The sequence below is a fragment of the Schistocerca serialis genome, unplaced genomic scaffold (genome assembly GCF_023864345.2).
Source record: "Schistocerca serialis cubense isolate TAMUIC-IGC-003099 unplaced genomic scaffold, iqSchSeri2.2 HiC_scaffold_1362, whole genome shotgun sequence".
In the NCBI taxonomy this organism is placed as follows: Eukaryota; Metazoa; Arthropoda; class Insecta; order Orthoptera; family Acrididae; genus Schistocerca; species Schistocerca serialis.
Window position 1 is genome coordinate 6872455 of NW_026047583.1, and position 17682 is coordinate 6890136.

The following is a 17682-nucleotide window of genomic DNA, read 5'->3' on the forward strand; positions in this document are numbered from 1 at the left end:
TAGTCAGTACTCTTGTACTTAAGTCGGCATTGTGCCTTTTGTATTAAATTCGGATGCAATTTCTGTTTTTCATCGTCAATAAGAAGGTCCAAGGGATACAGTTAACCTGAAGTGAGACATCGGAATCTAAAATTCGACTCACAGGAGAAGTTCAAATCATGGAAAGTGAGAGAGTCAGTCCTCTTGTACTTACGTCGGCATTGTGCCTTTTGTATTAAATTCAGGTGCAATTTCTGTTTTTAATCGTCAATAAGAAGGTAAGAGGGATACAGGAGACCTGAAGTGAGGCATCGGAATCCAAAACTGGACTCACAGGAGAAGTTCAAAACATAGAAAGTGAGAGTGCCAGTCCTCTTGTACTTAAGTCGGAATTGTGCTTTTTGTATTTAATTCGGATGCATTTTCTGTGTTTCATCGACAATAAGAAGGTCCAAGGTATACAGTGAACCTGAAGTGAAGCATCGAAATCGAAAACTGGACTCACAGGAGAAGTTCGAATCATAGAAAGTTAGAGTGTCGGTTCTCTTGTACTTAAGCCGGCATTGTGCCTTTTGTATTAAATTCAGATGCAATATCTGTGTTTCATTGTCAATAAGATGTTCCAAGGGATACAGTAAACCTCAAGTGAAGCATCGGAATCTAAAACTGGACTCACGAGAGAGGTTCAAATCAAAAAATTTAGAGAGTCAGCCCTCTTTCATCGTCAATAAGAAGGTTCAAGGTATACAGTAAACCTGAAGTGAAGCATCGGAATCTAAAACTGGACTCACAGGAGAGGTTCAAATCATAGAAAGTTAGAGTGCCAGTACTCTTGTACTTAAGTCGGCATTGTGCCTTTTGTATTAAATTCGGATGCAATTTCTGTTTTTCATCGTCAATAAGAAGGTCCAAGGGATACAGTAAACCTGAAGTGAAGCATCGGAATCTAAAATTCGACTCACAGGAGAAGTTCAAATCATAGAAAGTGAGAGTGTCAGTCCTCTTGTACTTTCGTCGGCATTGTGCCTTTTGTATTAAATTCAGATGCAATTTCTGTTTTTAATCGTCAATAAGAAGGTAAGAGGGATACAGTAAACCTTAAGTGAGGCATCGGAATCCAAAGCTGGACTCACAGGAGAAGTTCAAAACATAGGAAGTGAGAGTGCCAGTCCTCTTGTACTTAAGTCGGCATTGTGCTTTTTGTGTTTAATTCGGATGCAATTTCTGTGTTTCATCGACAATAAGAAGGTCCAAGGGTTACAGTGAACCTGAAGTGAAGCAACGGAATCTAAAACTGGACTCACAGGAGAAGTTCAAATCATAGAAAGTGACAGTGTCAGTCCTCTTGTACTTAAGTCGGCATTGTGCCTTTTGTATTACATTCGGATACAATTTCTGTGTTTCATCGTCAATAAGAACGTTCAAGGTATACAGAAAACCTGAAGTGAAGCATCAGAATCTAAAATTGGAATCACAGGAGAGCTTCAAATCATAGAAAGTTAGAGTGTCAGTCCTCTTGTACTGAAAACGGCATTGTGCCTTTTGTATTAAATTCGGATGCAATTTCTGTGTTTCATCGTCAATAAAAAGGTCCATGGTATACAGGAAACCTGAAGTGAAGCATCGGAATCTACAACTACACTCACAGGGGAGGTTCAATTCATAGAAAGTTAGTGTGCCAGTCCTCTAGCACTTAGGTCGGCATTGTGCCCTTTGTATTAAATTCAGATGCAATTTCTGTGTTTCATCGAAAATAAGAAGGTCCAAGGTATACAGTAAACCTGAAGTGAAGCATCGGAATCGAAAACTGGACTCACAGGAGAAGTTCAAATCGTAGAAAGTTAGAGTGTCAGTCCTCTTCTACTTAAGTCGGCATTGTGCCTTTTGTATTAAATTCGGAGGCTATTTCTGTGTTTCATCGTCTATATGAAGGTCCAAGGTATACAGTAAACCTGAAGTGAAGCATCGGAATCTAAAACTGGACTCACAGGAGAGGTTCAAATCATATAAATTTAGAGAGTCAGTCTTCTTGTACTTAGGTCGGCATTGTGCCCTTTGTATTAAATTCGGATGCAATTTCTGTGTTTCATCGTCAATAAGAAGGTCCAAGGGATTCAGAAAACCTGAAGAGAAGCATCGGAATCTAAAACTGGACTCACAGGAGAGGTTAAAATCATAGAAAGTTAGTGTGTCAGTCCTCTTGTACTTAAGTCGGCATTGTGCCTTTTGAATTTAATACCGATGCAATTTCAGTGCTTTAACGTCAATAAGAAGGTCGAAGGTATACAGTAAACCTGAAGTGAAGCATCGGAATCTAAAACTGGACTCACAGGAGAGGTTCGTATCATAGAAAGTTAGAGTGTCAGTCCTCTTGTACTTAAGTCGGCATTGTGCATTTTGTATTAAATTCGAATGCAATTTCTGTTTTCCATCGTCAATAAGAAGGTCCAAGGGATACAGTAAACCTGAAGTGAAGCATCGGAATCTAAAATTCGACTCACAGGAGAAGTTCAAATCATAGAAAGTGAGAGTGTCAGTCCTCTTGTACTTACGTCGGCATTGTGCCTTTTGTATCAAATTCAGATGCAATTTCTGTTTTTCATCGTCAATAAGAAGGTAAGAGGGATACAGTAAACCTGAAGTTAGGCATCGGAATCCAAAACTGGACTCTCAGGAGAAGTTCAAAACATAGCAAGTGTGAGTGTCAGTCCTCTTGTACTTAAGTCAGCATTGTGCCATTTGTATTAAATTCGGATGCAATTTCTGTGTTTCATCGTCAATAAGAAGGTCCAAGGTATACAATAAACCTGAAGTGAAGCATCGAAATCGAAAACTGGACTCACAGGAGAAGTTCAAATCATAGAAAGTTAGAGTGTCAGTTCACTTGTACTTAAGTAGGCATTGTGCCTTTTGTATCAAATTCAGATGCAATATCTGTGTTTCATTGTCAATATGAAGTTACAAGGGATACAGTAAACCTGAAGTGAAGCATCGGAATCTAAAACTGGACTCACGAGAGAGGTTCAAAACAAAAAATTTAGAGAGTCAGCCCTCTTTCATCGTCAATAAGAAGGCCCAAGGTATACAGTAAACCTGAAGTGAAACATCGGAATCTAAAACTGGACTCACAGGAGAGATTCAAATCATAGAAAGTTAGATAGTCAGTACTCTTGTACTTAAGTCGGCATTGTGCCTTTTGTATTAAATTCGGATGCAATTTCTGTTTTTCATCGTCAATAAGAAGGTCCAAGGGATACAGTAAACCTGAAGTGAAACATCGGAATCTAAAATTCGACTCACAGGAGAAGTTCAAATCATGGAAAGTGAGAGAGTCAGTCCTCTTGTACTTACGTCGGCATTGTGCCTTTTGTATTAAATTCAGATGCAATTTCTGTTTTTAATCGTCAATAAGAAGGTAAGAGGGATACAGTAGACCTGAAGTGAGGCATCGGAATCCAAAACTGGACTCACAGGAGAAGTTCAAAACATAGAAAGTGAGAGTGCCAGTCCTCTTGTACTTAAGTCGGCATTGTGCTTTTTGTATTTAATTCGGATGCATTTTCTGTGTTTCATCGACAATAAGAAGGTCCAAGGGTTACAGTAAACCTGAAGTGAAGCAACGGAATCTAAAACTGGACTCACAGGAGAAGTACAAATCATAGAAAGTGATAGTGTCAGTCCTCTTGTACTTAAGTCGGCATTGTGCCTTTTGTATTAAATTTGGATAATATTTCTGTGTTTCATCGTCAATAAGAACGGTCAAGGTATACAGAAAACCTGAAGTGAAGCATCGGAATCTAAAACTGGACTCACAGGAGCGGTTCAAATCATATAAATTTATAGAGTCAGTCCTCTTGTACTTAGGTCGGCATTGTGCCCTTTGTATTAAATTCGGATGCAATTTCTGTGTTTCATCGTCAATAAGAAGGTCCAAGGTATACAGTAAACCTGAAGTGAAGCATCGGAATCGAAAACTGGACTCACAGGAGAATTTTAAATCATAGAAAGTTAGAGTGTCAGTCCTCTTGTACTTAAGTCGGCATTGTGCCTTTTGAATTAAATTCGGATGCAATTTCTGTGTTTTATCGTCAATAAGAAGGTCCAAGGGATTCAGAAAACCTGAAGTGAAGCATCGGAATCTAAAACTGGACTCACAGGAGAGGTTCAAATCATAGAAAGTTAGAGTGTCAGTCCTCTTGTACTTAAGTCGGCATTGTGCCTTTTGTATTAAATTCGGATGCAATTTCTGTTTTTCTTCGTCAATAAGAAGGTCCAACGGATACAGTAAACCTGAAGTGAAGCATCGGAATGTAAAACTGGACTCACAGGAGTGGTTCAAATCATATAAATTTAGAGAGTCAGTCCTCTTGTACTTAGGTCGGCATTGTGAGCTTTGTATTAAATTCGGATGCAATTTCTGTGTTTCATCGTCAATAAGAAGGTCCAAGGGATTCAGAAAACCTGAAGTGAAGCATCGGAATCTAAAACTGGACTCACAGGAGAGATTAAAATCATAGAAAGTTAGAGTGTCAGTCCTCTTGTCCTTAAGTCGGCATTGTGCCTTTTGAAATTAATTCCGATGCAATTTCAGTGCTTTATCGTCAATAAGAAGGTCAAAGGTATACAGTAAACCTAAAGTGAAGCATCGGAATCTAAAACTGGACTCACAGGAGAGGTTCAAATCATAGAAAGTTAGAGTGTCAGTCCTCTTGTACTTAAGTTTGCATTGTGCCATTTGTATTAAATTCGGATGCAATTTCTGTTTTTCATCGTCAATAAGAAGGTAAGAGGGATACAGTAAACCTGAAGTGAGGCATCGGAATCCAAAACTGGACTCACAGGAGAGGTTCAAAACATAGAAATTGAGAGTGTCAGTCCTCTTGTACTTAAGTCAGCATTGTGCGTTTTGTATTAAATTCGGATGCAATTTCTGTGTTTCATCGACAATAAGAAGGTCCAAGGGATACAGTAAACCTGAAGTGAAGCAGCGGAATCTAAAACTGGACTCACAGGAGAAGTTAAAATCATAGAAAGTAAGAGTGTCAGTCCTCTTGTACTTAGGTTGGCATTGTGCCTTTTGTATTAATTTCGGATGCAATTTCTGTGTTTCATCGTCAATAAGAGGGTCCAAGGTATACAGTAAACCTGAAGTGAAGCATCGGAATCGAAAACTGGACTCACAGGAGAACTTTAAATCATAGAAAGTTAGAGTGTCAGTCCTCTTGTACTTAAGTCGGCATTGTGCCTTTTGAATTAAATTCGGATGCAATTTCTGTGTTTCATCGTCAATAACAAGGTCCAAGGGATTCAGAAAACCTGAAGTGAAGCATCGGAATCTAAAACTGGACTCACAGGAGAGGTTTAAATCATAGAAAGTTAGAGAGTCAGTCCTCTTGTACTTAAGTCGGCATTGTGCCTTTTGTATTAAATTCGGATGCAATTTCTGTGTTTCATCGTCAATAAGAAGGTCCAAGGTATACAGTGAACCTGAAGTGAAGCATCGAAATCGAAAACTGGACTCACGAGAGAGGTTCAAATCAAAAAATTTAGAGAGTCAGCCCTCTTTCATCGTCAATAAGAAGGTCCAAGGTATACAGTAAACCTGAAGTGAAGCATCGGAATCTAAAACTGGACTCACAGGAGAGGGTCACATCATAGAAAGTTAGAGTGTCAGTACTCTTGTACTTAAGTCGGCATTGTGCCTTTTGTATTAAATTCGGATGCAATTTCTGTTTTTCATCGTCAATAAGAAGGTCCAAGGGATACAGTAAACCTGAAGTGAAGCATCGGAATCTAAAATTCGACTCACAGGAGAAGTTCAAATCATAGAAAGTGAGAGTGTCAGTCCTCTTGTACTTTCGTCGGCATTGTGCTTTTTGTATTAAATTCAGATGCAATTTCTGTTTTTAATCGTCAATAAGAAGGTAAGAGGGATACAGTAAACCTGAAGTGAGGCATCGGAATCCAAAACTGGACTCACAGGAGAAGTTCAAAACATAGAAAGTGAGAGTGCCAGTCCTCTTGTACTTAAGTCGGCATTGTGCTTTTTGTGTTTAATTCGGATGCAATTTCTGTGTTTCATCGACAATAAGAAGGTCCAAGGGTTACAGTAAACCTGAAGTGAAGCAACGGAATCTAAAACTGGACTCACAGGAGAAGTTCAAATCATAGAAAGTGATAGTGTCAGTCCTCTTGTACTTAAGTCGGCATTGTGCCTTTTGTATTAAATTCGGATACAATTTCTGTGTTTCATCGTCAATAAGAACGTTCAAGGTATACAGAAAACCTGAAGTGAAGCATCGGAATCTAAAACTGGAATCACAGGAGAGCTTCAAATCATAGAAAGTTAGAGTGTCAGTCCACTTGTACTGAAAAAGGCATTGTGCCTTTTGTATTAAATTCGGATGCAATTTCTGTGTTTCATCGTCAATAAAAAGGTCCATGGTATACAGGAAACCTGAAGTGAAGCATCGGAATCTACAACTACACTCACAGGAGAGGTTCAAATCATAGAAAGTTAGTGTGCCAGTCCTCTAGCACTTAGGTCGGCATTGTGCCCTCTGTATCAAATTCAGATGCAATTTCTGTGTTTCATCGAAAATAAGAAGGTCCAAGGTATACAGTAAACCTGAAGTGAAGCATCGGAATCGAAAACTGGACTCACAGGAGAAGTTCAAATCACAGAAAGTTAGAGTGTCAGTCCTCTTCTACTTAAGTCGGCATTGTGCCTTTTGTATTAAATTCAGATGCAATATCTGTGTTTCATTGTCAATAAGAAGTTCCAAGGGATACAGTAAACCTGAAGTGAAGCATCGCAATCTAAAACTGGACTCACAAGAGAAGTTCAAATCATAGAAAGTGAGAGTGTCAGTCCTCTTGTACTTAAGTCGGCATTGTGCCTTTTGTATTAAATTCGGAGGCAATTTCTGTGTTTCATCGTCTATATGAAGGTCCAAGGTATACAGTAAACCTGAAGTGAAGCATCGGAATCTAAAACTGGACTCACAGGAGAGGTTCAAATCATATAAATTTAGAGAGTCAGTCTTCTTGTACTTATGTCGGCATTGTGCCCTTTGTATTAAATTCGGATGCAATTTCTGTGTTTCATCGTCAATAAGAAGGTCCAAGGTATACAGTAAACCTGAAGTGAAGCATCGGAATCGAAAACTGGACTCACAGGAGAATTTTAAATCATAGAAAGTTAGAGTGTCAGTCCTCATGTACTTAAGTCGGCATTGTGCATTTTGAATTAAATTCGGATGCAATTTCTGTGTTTCATCGTCAATAAGAAGGTCCAAGGGATTCAGAAAACCTGAAGAGAAGCATCGGAATCTAAAACTGCACTCACAGGAGAGGTTAAAATCATAGAAAGTTAGAGTGTCAGTCCTCTTGTACTTAAGTCGGCATTGTGCCTTTTGAATTTAATACCGATGCAATTTCAGTGCTTTAACGTCAATAAGAAGGTCGAAGGTATACAGCAAACCTGAAGTGAAGCATCGGAATCTAAAACTGGACTCACAGGAGAGGTTCGTATCATAGAAAGTTAGAGTGTCAGTCCTCTTGTACTTAAGTCCGCATTGTGCATTTTGTATTAAATTCGAATGCAATTTCTGTTTTCCATCGTCAATAAGAAGGTCCAAGGGATACAGTAAACCTGAAGTGAAGCATCGGAATCTAAAATTCGACTCACAGGAGAAGTTCAAATCATAGAAAGTGAGAGTGTCAGTCCTCTTGTACTTACGTCGGCATTGTGCCTTTTGTATCAAATTCAGATGCAATTTCTGTTTTTCATCGTCAATAAGAAGGTAAGAGGGATACAGTAAACCTGAAGTTAGGCATCGGAATCCAAAACTGGACTCTCAGGAGAAGTTCAAAACATAGCAAGTGTGAGTGTCAGTCCTCTTGTACTTAAGTCAGCATTGTGCCTTTTGTATTAAATTCGGATGCAATTTCTGTGTTTCATCGTCAATAAGAAGGTCCAAGGCATACAGTAAACCTGAAGTGAAGCATCGGAATCTAAAACTGGACTCACAGGAGAGGTTCAAATCTTATAAAATTAGAGAGTCAGTCCTCTTGTACTTAGGTCGGCATTGTGCGCTTTGTATTAAATTCGGATGCAATTTCTGTGTTTCATCGTCAATAAGAAGGTCCAAGGTATACAGTAAAACTGAAGTGAAGCATCGAAATCGAAAACTGGACTCACAGGAGAAGTTCAAATCATAGAAAGTTAGAGTGTCAGTTCACTTGTACTTAAGTCGGCATTGTGCCTTTTGTATCAAATTCAGATGCAATATCTGTGTTTCATTGTCAATATGAAGTTACAGGGGATACAGTAAACCTGAAGTGAAGCATCGGAATCTAAAACTGGACTCACGAGAGAGGTTCAAAACAAAAAATTTAGAGAGTCAGCCCTCTTTCATCGTCAATAAGAAGGTCCAAGGTATACAGTAAACCTGAAGTGAAGCATCGGAATCTAAAACTGGACTCACAGGAGAGGTTCAAATCATAGAAAGTTAGATAGTCAGTACTCTTGTACTTAAGTCGGCATTGTGCCTTTTGTATTAAATTCGGATGCAATTTCTGTTTTTCATCGTCAATAAGAAGGTCCAAGGGATACAGTAAACCTGAAGTGAAACATCGGAATCTAAAATTCGACTCACAGGAGAAGTTCAAATCATAGAAAGTGAGAGAGTCAGTCCTCTTGTACTTACGTCGGCATTGTGCCTTTTGTATTAAATTCAGATGCAATTTCTGTTTTTAATCGTCAATAAGAAGGTAAGAGGGATACAGTAGACCTGAAGTGAGGCATCGGAATCCAAAACTGGACTCACAGGAGAAGTTCAAAACATAGAAAGTGAGAACGCCAGTCCTCTTGTACTTAAGTCGGCATTGTGCTTTTTGTATTTAATTCGGATGCATTTTCTGTGTTTCATCGACAATAAGAAGGTCCAAGGGTTACAGTAAACCTGAAGTGAAGCAACGGAATCTAAAACTGGACTCACAGGAGAAGTACAAATCATAGAAAGTGATAGTGTCAGTCCTCTTGTACTTAAGTCGGCATTGTGCCTTTTGTATTAAATTTGGATAATATTTCTGTGTTTCATCGTCAATAAGAACGTTCAAGGTATACAGAAAACCTGAAGTGAAGCATCGGAATCTAAAACTTGAATCACAGGAGAGCTTCAAATCATAGAAAGTTAGAGTGTCAGTCCTCTTGTACTGAAAACGGCATTGTGCCTTTTGTATTAAATTCGGATGCAATTTCTGTGTTTCATCGTCAATAAAAAGGTCCATGGTATTCAGGTAACCTGAAGTGAAGCATCGGAATCTAAAACTGGACTCACAGGAGAGGTTCAAATCATATAAATTTAGAGAGTCAGTCTTCTTGTACTTAGGTCGGCATTGTGCCCTTTGTATTAAATTCGGATGCAATTTCTGTGTTTCATCGTCAATAAGAAGGTCCATGGTATACAGTAAACCTGAAGTGAAGCATCGGAATCGAAAACTGGACTCACAGGAGAATTTTAAATCATAGAAAGTTAGAGTGTCAGTCCTCATGTACTTAAGTCGGCATTGTGCCTTTTGAATTAAATTCGGATGCAATTTCTGTGTTTCATCGTCAATAAGAAGGTCCAAGGGATTCAGAAAACCTGAAGAGAAGCATCGGAATCTAAAACTGGACTCACAGGAGATGTTAAAATCATAGAAAGTTAGAGTGTCAGTCCTCTTGTACTTAAGTCGGCATTGTGCCTTTTGAATTTAATACCGATGCAATTTCAGTGCTTTAACGTCAATAAGAAGGTCGAAGGTATACAGTAAACCTGAAGTGAAGCATCGGAATCTAAAACTGGACTCACAGGAGAGGTTCGTATCATAGAAAGTTAGAGTGTCAGTCCTCTTGTACTTAAGTCGGCATTGTGCATTTTGTATTAAGTTCGAATGCAATTTCTGTTTTCCATCGTCAATAAGAAGGTCCAAGGGATACAGTAAACCTGAAGTGAAGCATCGGAATCTAAAATTCGACTCACAGGAGAAGTTCAAATCATAGAAAGTGAGAGTGTCAGTCCTCTAGTACTTAAGTCAGCATTGTGCCTTTTGTATTAAATTCGGATGCAATTTCTGTGTTTCATCGTCAATAAAAAGGTCCATGGTATACAGGAAACCTGAAGTGAAGCATCGGAATCTAAAACTAAACTCACAGAAGAGGTTCAAAACATAGAAAGTTAGTGTGCCAGTCCTCTAGCACTTAAGTCGGCATTGGGCCGTTTATATTAAATTCGGATGCAATTTCTGTGTTTCATCGTCAATAAGAAGGTCCAAGGCATACAGTAAACCTGAAGTGAAGCATCGGAATCTAAAACTGGACTCACAGGAGAGGTTCAAATCTTATAAAATTAGAGAGTCAGTCCTCTTGTACTTAGGTCGGCATTGTGCGCTCTGTATTAAATTCGGATGCAATTTCTGTGTTTCATCGTCAATAAAAAGGTCCATGGTATACAGGAAACCTGAAGTGAAGCATCAGAATCTAAAACTAAACTCACAGAAGAGGTTCAAAACATAGAAAGTTAGTGTGCCAGTCCTCTAGCACTTAAGTGGCATTGGGCCGTTTATATTAAATTCGGATGCAATTTCTGTGTTTCATCGTCAATAAGAAGGTCCAAGGCATACAGTAAACCTGAAGTGAAGCATCGAAATCGAAAACTGGACTCACAGGAGAAGTTCAAATCAGAGAAAGTTAGAGTGTCAGTTCACTTGTACTTAAGTCGGCATTGTGCCTTTTGTATTAAATTCAGATGCAATATCTGTGTTTCATTGTCAATATGAAGTTACAAGGGATACAGTAAACCTGAAGTGAAGCATCGGAATCTAAAACTGGACTCACGAGAGAGGTTCAAAACAAAAAATTTAGAGAGTCAGCCCCCTTTCATCGTCAATAAGAAGGTCCAAGGTATACAGTAAACCTGAAGTGAAGCATCGGAATCTAAAACTGGACTCACAGGAGAGGTTCAATTCATAGAAAGTTAGATAGTCAGTACTCTTGTACTTAAGTCGGCATTGTGCCTTTTGTATTAAATTCGGATGCAATTTCTGTTTTTCATCGACAATAAGAAGGTAAGAGGGATACAGTAGCCCTGAAGTGAGGCATCGGAATCCAAAACTGGACTCACAGGAGAAGTTCAAAACATAGAAAGTGAGAGTGCCAGTCCTCTTGTACTTAAGTCGGCATTGTGCTTTTTGTATTTAATTCGGATGCATTTTCTGTGTTTCATCGACAATAAGAAGGTCCAAGGGTTATAGTAAACCTGAAGTGAAGCAACTGAATCTAAAACTGGACTCACAGGAGAAGTACAAATAATAGAAAGTGATAGTGTCAGTCCTCTTGTACTTAAGTCGGCATTGTGCCTTTTGTATTAAATTTGGATAATTTTTCTGTGTTTCATCGTCAATAAGAACGTTCAAGGTATACAGAAAACCTGAAGTGAAGCATCGGTATCTAAAACTGGAATCACAGGAGAGCTTCAAATCAAAGAAAGTTAGAGTGTAAGTCCTCTTGTACTGAAAACGGCATTGTGCCTTTTGTATTAAATTCGGATGCAATTTCTGTGTTTCATCGTCAATAAAAAGGTCCATGGTATTCAGGTAACCTGAAGTGAAGCATCGGAATCGAAAACTACACTCACAGGAGAGGTTCAAATCATAGAAAGTTAGTGTGCCAGTCCTCTAGCACTTAAGTCGGCATTGGGCCTTTTATATTAAATTCGGATGCAGTTTCTGTGTTTCATCGTCAATAAGAAGGTCCAAGGGATACAGTAAACCTGAAGTGAAGCATCGGAATCTAAAACTGGACTCACAGGAGAGGTTCAAATCACAGAAAGTTAGAGTGTCAGTCATCTTGTAATTAAGTCGGCATTGTGCCTTTTGAATTTAATTCCGATGCAATTTCTGTTTTTCATCGTTAATAAGAAGGTCCAAGGGATACAGTAAACCTGAAGTGAAGCATCGGAATCTAAAACTGGACTCACAGGAGAGGTTCAAATCATATGAATTTAGAGAGTCAGTCCTCTGGTACTTAGGGCGGCATTGTGCCCTTTGTATTAAATGCAGGTGCAATTTCTGTGTTTCATCGAAAATAAGAAGGTCCAAGGTATACAGTAAACCTGAAGTGAAGCATCGGAATCGAAAACTGGACTCACAGGAGAAGTTCAAATCATAGAAAGTTAGAGTGTCAGTCCTCTTCTACTTAAGTCGGCATTGTGCCTTTCGTATTAAATTCAGATGCAAAATCTGTGTTTCATTGTCAATAAGAAGTTCCAAGGGATACAGTAAACCTGAAGTGAAGCATCGCAATCCAAAACTGGACACACAAGAGAAGTTCAAATCATAGAAAGTGCGAGTGTCAGTCCTCTTGCACTTAAGTCGGCATTGTGCCTTTTGTATTAAATTCGGAGGCAATTTCTGTGTTTCATCGTCAATAAGAAGGTCCAAGGTATACAGTAAACCTGAAGTGAAGCATCGGAATCTAAAACTGGACTCACAGGAGCGCTTCAAATCATATAAATTTATAGAGTCAGTCCTCTTGTACTTAGGTCGGCATTGTGCATTTTGTATTAAGTTCGAATGCAATTTCTGTTTTCCATCGTCAATAAGAAGGTTCAAGGGATACAGTAAACCTGAAGTGAAGCATCGGAATCTAAAATTCGACTCACAGGAGAAGTTCAAATCATAGAAAGTGAGAGTGTCAGTCCTCTTGTACTTAAGTCAGCATTGTGCCTTTTGTATTAAATTCGGATGCAATTTCTGTGTTTCATCGTCAATAAAAAGGTCCATGGTATACAGGAAACCTGAAGTGAAGCATCGGAATCTAAAACTAAACTCACAGAAGAGGTTCAAATCATAGAAAGTTAGTGTGCCAGTCCTCTAGCACTTAAGTCGGCATTGGGCCGTTTATATTAAATTCGGATGCAATTTCTGTGTTTCATCGTCAATAAGAAGGTAAAAGGCATACAGTAAACCTGAAGTGAAGCATCGGAATCTAAAACTGGATTCACAGGAGAGGTTCAAATCTTATAAAATTAGAGAGTCATTCCTCTTGTACTTAGGTCGGCATTGTGCGCTTTGTATTAAATTCGGATGCAATTTCTGTGTTTCATCGTCAATAAGAAGGTCCAAGGTATACAGTAAACCTGAAGTGAAGCATCGAAATCGAAAACTGGACTCACAGGAGAGGTTCGTATCATAGAAAGTTAGAGTGTCAGTCCTCTTGTACTTAAGTCGGCATTGTGCCTTTTGAATTAAATTCGGATGCAATTTCTGTGTTTCATCGTCAATAAGAAGGTCCAAGGGATTCAGAAAACCTGAAGAGAAGCATCGGAATCTAAAACTGGACTCACAGGAGAGGTTAAAATAATAGAAAGTTAGAGTGTCAGTCCTCTTGTACTTAAGTCGGCATTGTGCCTTTTGAATTTAATACCGATGCAATTTCAGTGCTTTAACGTCAATAAGAAGGTCGAAGGTATACAGTAAACCTGAAGTGAAGCATCGGAATCAAAAACTGGACTCACAGGAGAGGTTCGTATCATAGAAAGTTAGAGTGTCAGTCCTCTTGTACTTAAGTCGGCATTGTGCATTTTGTATTAAGTTCGAATGCAATTTCTGTTTTCCATCGTCAACAAGAAGGTCCAAGGTATACAGTAAACCTGAAGTGAAGCATCGAAATCGAAAACTGGACTCACAGGAGAGGTTCGTATCATAGAAAGTTAGAGTGTCACTCCTCTTGTACTTAAGTCAGCATTGTGCCTTTTGTATTAAATTCGGATGCAATTTCTGTGTTTCATCGTCAATAAAAAGGTCCATGGTATACAGGAAACCTGAAGTGAAGCATCGGAATCTAAAACTAAACTCACAGAAGAGGTTCAAATCATAGAAAGTTAGTGTGCCAGTCCTCTAGCACTTAAGTCGGCATTGGGCCGTTTATATTAAATTCGGATGCAATTTCTGTGTTTCATCGTCAATAAGAAGGTCCAAGGCATACAGTAAACCTGAAGTGAAGCATCGGAATCTAAAACTGGACTCACAGGAGAGGTTCAAATCTTATAAATTTAGAGAGTCAGTCCTCTTGTACTTAGGTCGGCATTGTGCGCTTTGTATTAAATTCGGTTGCAATTTCTGTGTTTCATCGTCAATAAGAATGTCCAAGGTATACAGTAAACCTGAAGTGAAGCATCGAAATCGAAAACTGGACTCACAGGAGAAGTTCAAATCAGAGAAAGTTAGAGTGTCAGTTCACTTGTACTTAAGTCGGCATTGTGCCTTTTGTATTGAATTCAGATGCGATATCTGTGTTTCATTGTCAATATGAAGTTACAAGGGATACAGTAAACCTGAAGTGAAGCATCGGAATCTAAAACTGGACTCACGAGAGAGGTTCAAAACAAAAAATTTAGAGAGTCAGCCCTCTTTCATCGTCAATAAGAAGGTCCAAGGTATACAGTAAACCTGAAGTGAAGCATCGGAATCTAAAACTGGACTCACAGGAGAGGTTCAAATCATAGAAAGTTAGATAGTCAGTACTCTTGTACTTAAGTCGGCATTGTGCCTTTTGTATTAAATTCGGATGCAATTTCTGTTTTTCATCGACAATAAGAAGGTAAGAGGGATACAGTAGCCCTGAAGTGAGGCATCGGAATCCAAAACTGGACTCACAGGAGAAGTTCAAAACATAGAAAGTGAGAGTGCCAGTCCTCTTGTACTTAAGTCGGCATTGTGCTTTTTGTATTTAATTCGGATGCATTTTCTGTGTTTCATCGACAATAAGAAGGTCCAAGGGTTACAGTAAACCTGAAGTGAAGCAACGGAATCTAAAACTGGACTCACAGGAGAAGTACAAATCATAGAAAGTGATAGTGTCAGTCCTCTTGTACTTAAGTCGGCATTGTGCCTTTTGTATTAAATTTGGATAATATTTCTGTGTTTCATCGTCAATAAGAACGTTCAAGGTATACAGAAAACCTGAAGTGAAGCATCGGTATCTAAAACTGGAATCACAGGAGAGCTTCAAATCAAAGAAAGTTAGAGTGTCAGTCCTCTTGTACTGAAAACGGCATTGTGCCTTTTGTATTAAATTCGGATGCAATTTCTGTGTTTCATCGTCAATAAAAAGGTCCATGGTATTCAGGTAACCTGAAGTGAAGCATCGGAATCGAAAACTACAATCACAGGAGAGGTTCAAATCATAGAAAGTTAGTGTGCCAGTCCTCTAGCACTTAAGTCGGCATTGGGCCTTTTATATTAAATTCGGATGCAGTTTCTGTGTTTCATCGTCAATAAGAAGGTCCAAGGGATACAGTAAACCTGAAGTGAAGCATCGGAATCTAAAACTGGACTCACAGGAGAGGTTCAAATCATAGAAAGTTAGAGTGTCAGTCATCTTGTAATTAAGTCGGCATTGTGCCTTTTAATTTAATTCCGATGCAATTTCTGTTTTTCATCGTCAATAAGAAGGTCCAAGGGATACAGTAAACCTGAAGTGAAGCATCGGAATCTAAAACTGGACTCACAGGAGAGGTTCAAATCATATAAATTTAGAGAGTCAGTCCTCTGGTACTTAGGTCGGCATTGTGCCCTTTGTATTAAATGCAGGTGCAATTTCTGTGTTTCATCGAAAATAAGAAGGTCCAAGGTATACAGTAAACCTGAAGTGAAGCATCGGAATCGAAAACTGGACTCACAGGAGAAGTTCAAATCATAGAAAGTTAGAGTGTCAGTCCTCTTCTACTTAAGTCGGCATTGTGCCTTTCGTTATAAATTCAGATGCAATATCTGTGTTTCATTGTCAATAAGAAGTTCCAAGGGATACAGTAAACCTGAAGTGAAGCATCGCAATCCAAAACTGGACACACAAGAGAAGTTCAAATCATAGAAAGTGAGAGTGTCAGTCCTCTTGTACTTAAGTCGGCATTGTGCCTTTTGTATTAAATTCGGAGGCAATTTCTGTGTTTCATGGTCAATAAGAAGGTCCAAGGTATACAGTAAACCTGAAGTGAAGCATCGGAATCTAAAACTGGACTCACAGGAGCGGTTCAAATCATATAAATTTATAGAGTCAGTCCTCTTGTACTTAGGTCGGCATTGTGCCCTTTGTATTAAATTCGGATGCAATTTCTGTGTTTCATCGTCAATAAGAAGGTCCAAGGTATACAGTAAACCTGAAGTGAAGCATCGGAATCGAAAACTGGAATCACAGGAGAATTTTAAATCATAGAAAGTTAGAGTGTCAGTCCTCTTGTACTTAAGTCGGCATTGTGCCTTTTGAATTAAATTCGGATGCAATTTCTGTGTTTCATCGTCAATAAGAAGGTCCAAGGGATTCAGAAAACCTGAAGTGAAGCATCGGAATCTAAAACTGGACTCACAGGAGAGGTTCAAATCATAGGAAATTAGAGTGTCAGTCCTCTTGTACTTAAGTCGGCATTGTGCCTTTTGTATAAATTCGGATGCAATTTCTGTTTTTCATCGTCAATAAGAAGGTCCAACGGATACAGTAAACCTGAAGTGAAGCATCGGAATCTAAAACTGGACTCACAGGAGTGGTTCAAATCATATAAATTTAGAGAGTCAGTCCTCTTGTACTTAGGTCGGCATTGTGCGCTTTGTATTAAATTCGGATGCAATTTCTGTGTTTCATCGTCAGTAAGAAGGTCCAAGGTATACAGTAAACCTGAAGTGAAGCATCGAAATCGAAAACTGGATTCACAGGAGAAGTTCAAATCATAGAAATTTAGAGTGTCACTTCTGTTGTACTTAAGTCGGCATTGTGCCTTTTGTATTAAATTCAGATGCAACATCTGTGTTTCATTGTCAATAAGAAGTTCCAAGGGATACAGTAAACCTGAAGTGAAGCATCGGAATCTAAAACTGGACTCACGAGAGAGGTTCAAATCAAAAAATTTTGAGAGTCAGCCCTCTTTCACCGTCAATAAGAAGGTCCAAGATATACAGTAAACCTGAAGTGAAGCATCGGAATCTAAAACTGGACTCACAGGAGAGGTTCAAATCATAGAAAGTTAGATAGTCAGTACTCTTGTACTTAAGTCGGCATTGTGCCTTTTGTATTAAATTCGGATGCAATTTCTATTTTTCATCGACAATAAGAAGGTAAGAGGGATACAGTAGCCCTGAAGTGAGGCATCGGAATCCAAAACTGGACTCACAGGAGAAGTTCAAAACATAGAAAGTGAGAGTGCCAGTCCTCTTGTACTTAAGTCGGCATTGTGCTTTTTGTATTTAATTCGGATGCATTTTCTGTGTTTCATCGACAATAAGAAGGTCCAAGGGTTACAGTAAACCTGAAGTGAAGCAACGGAATCTAAAACTGGACTCACAGGAGAAGTACAAATCATAGAAAGTGATAGTGTCAGTCCTCTTGTACTTAAGTCGGCATTGTGCCTTTTGTATTAAATTTGGATAATATTTCTGTGTTTCATCGTCAATAAGAACGTTCAAGGTATACAGAAAACCTGAAGTGAAGCATCGGTATCTAAAACTGGAATCACAGGAGAGCTTCAAATCAAAGAAAGTTAGAGTGTCAGTCCTCTTGTACTGAAAACGGCATTGTGCCTTTTGTATTAAATTCGGATGCAATTTCTGTGTTTCATCGTCAATAAAAAGGTCCATGGTATTCAGGTAACCTGAAGTGAAGCATCG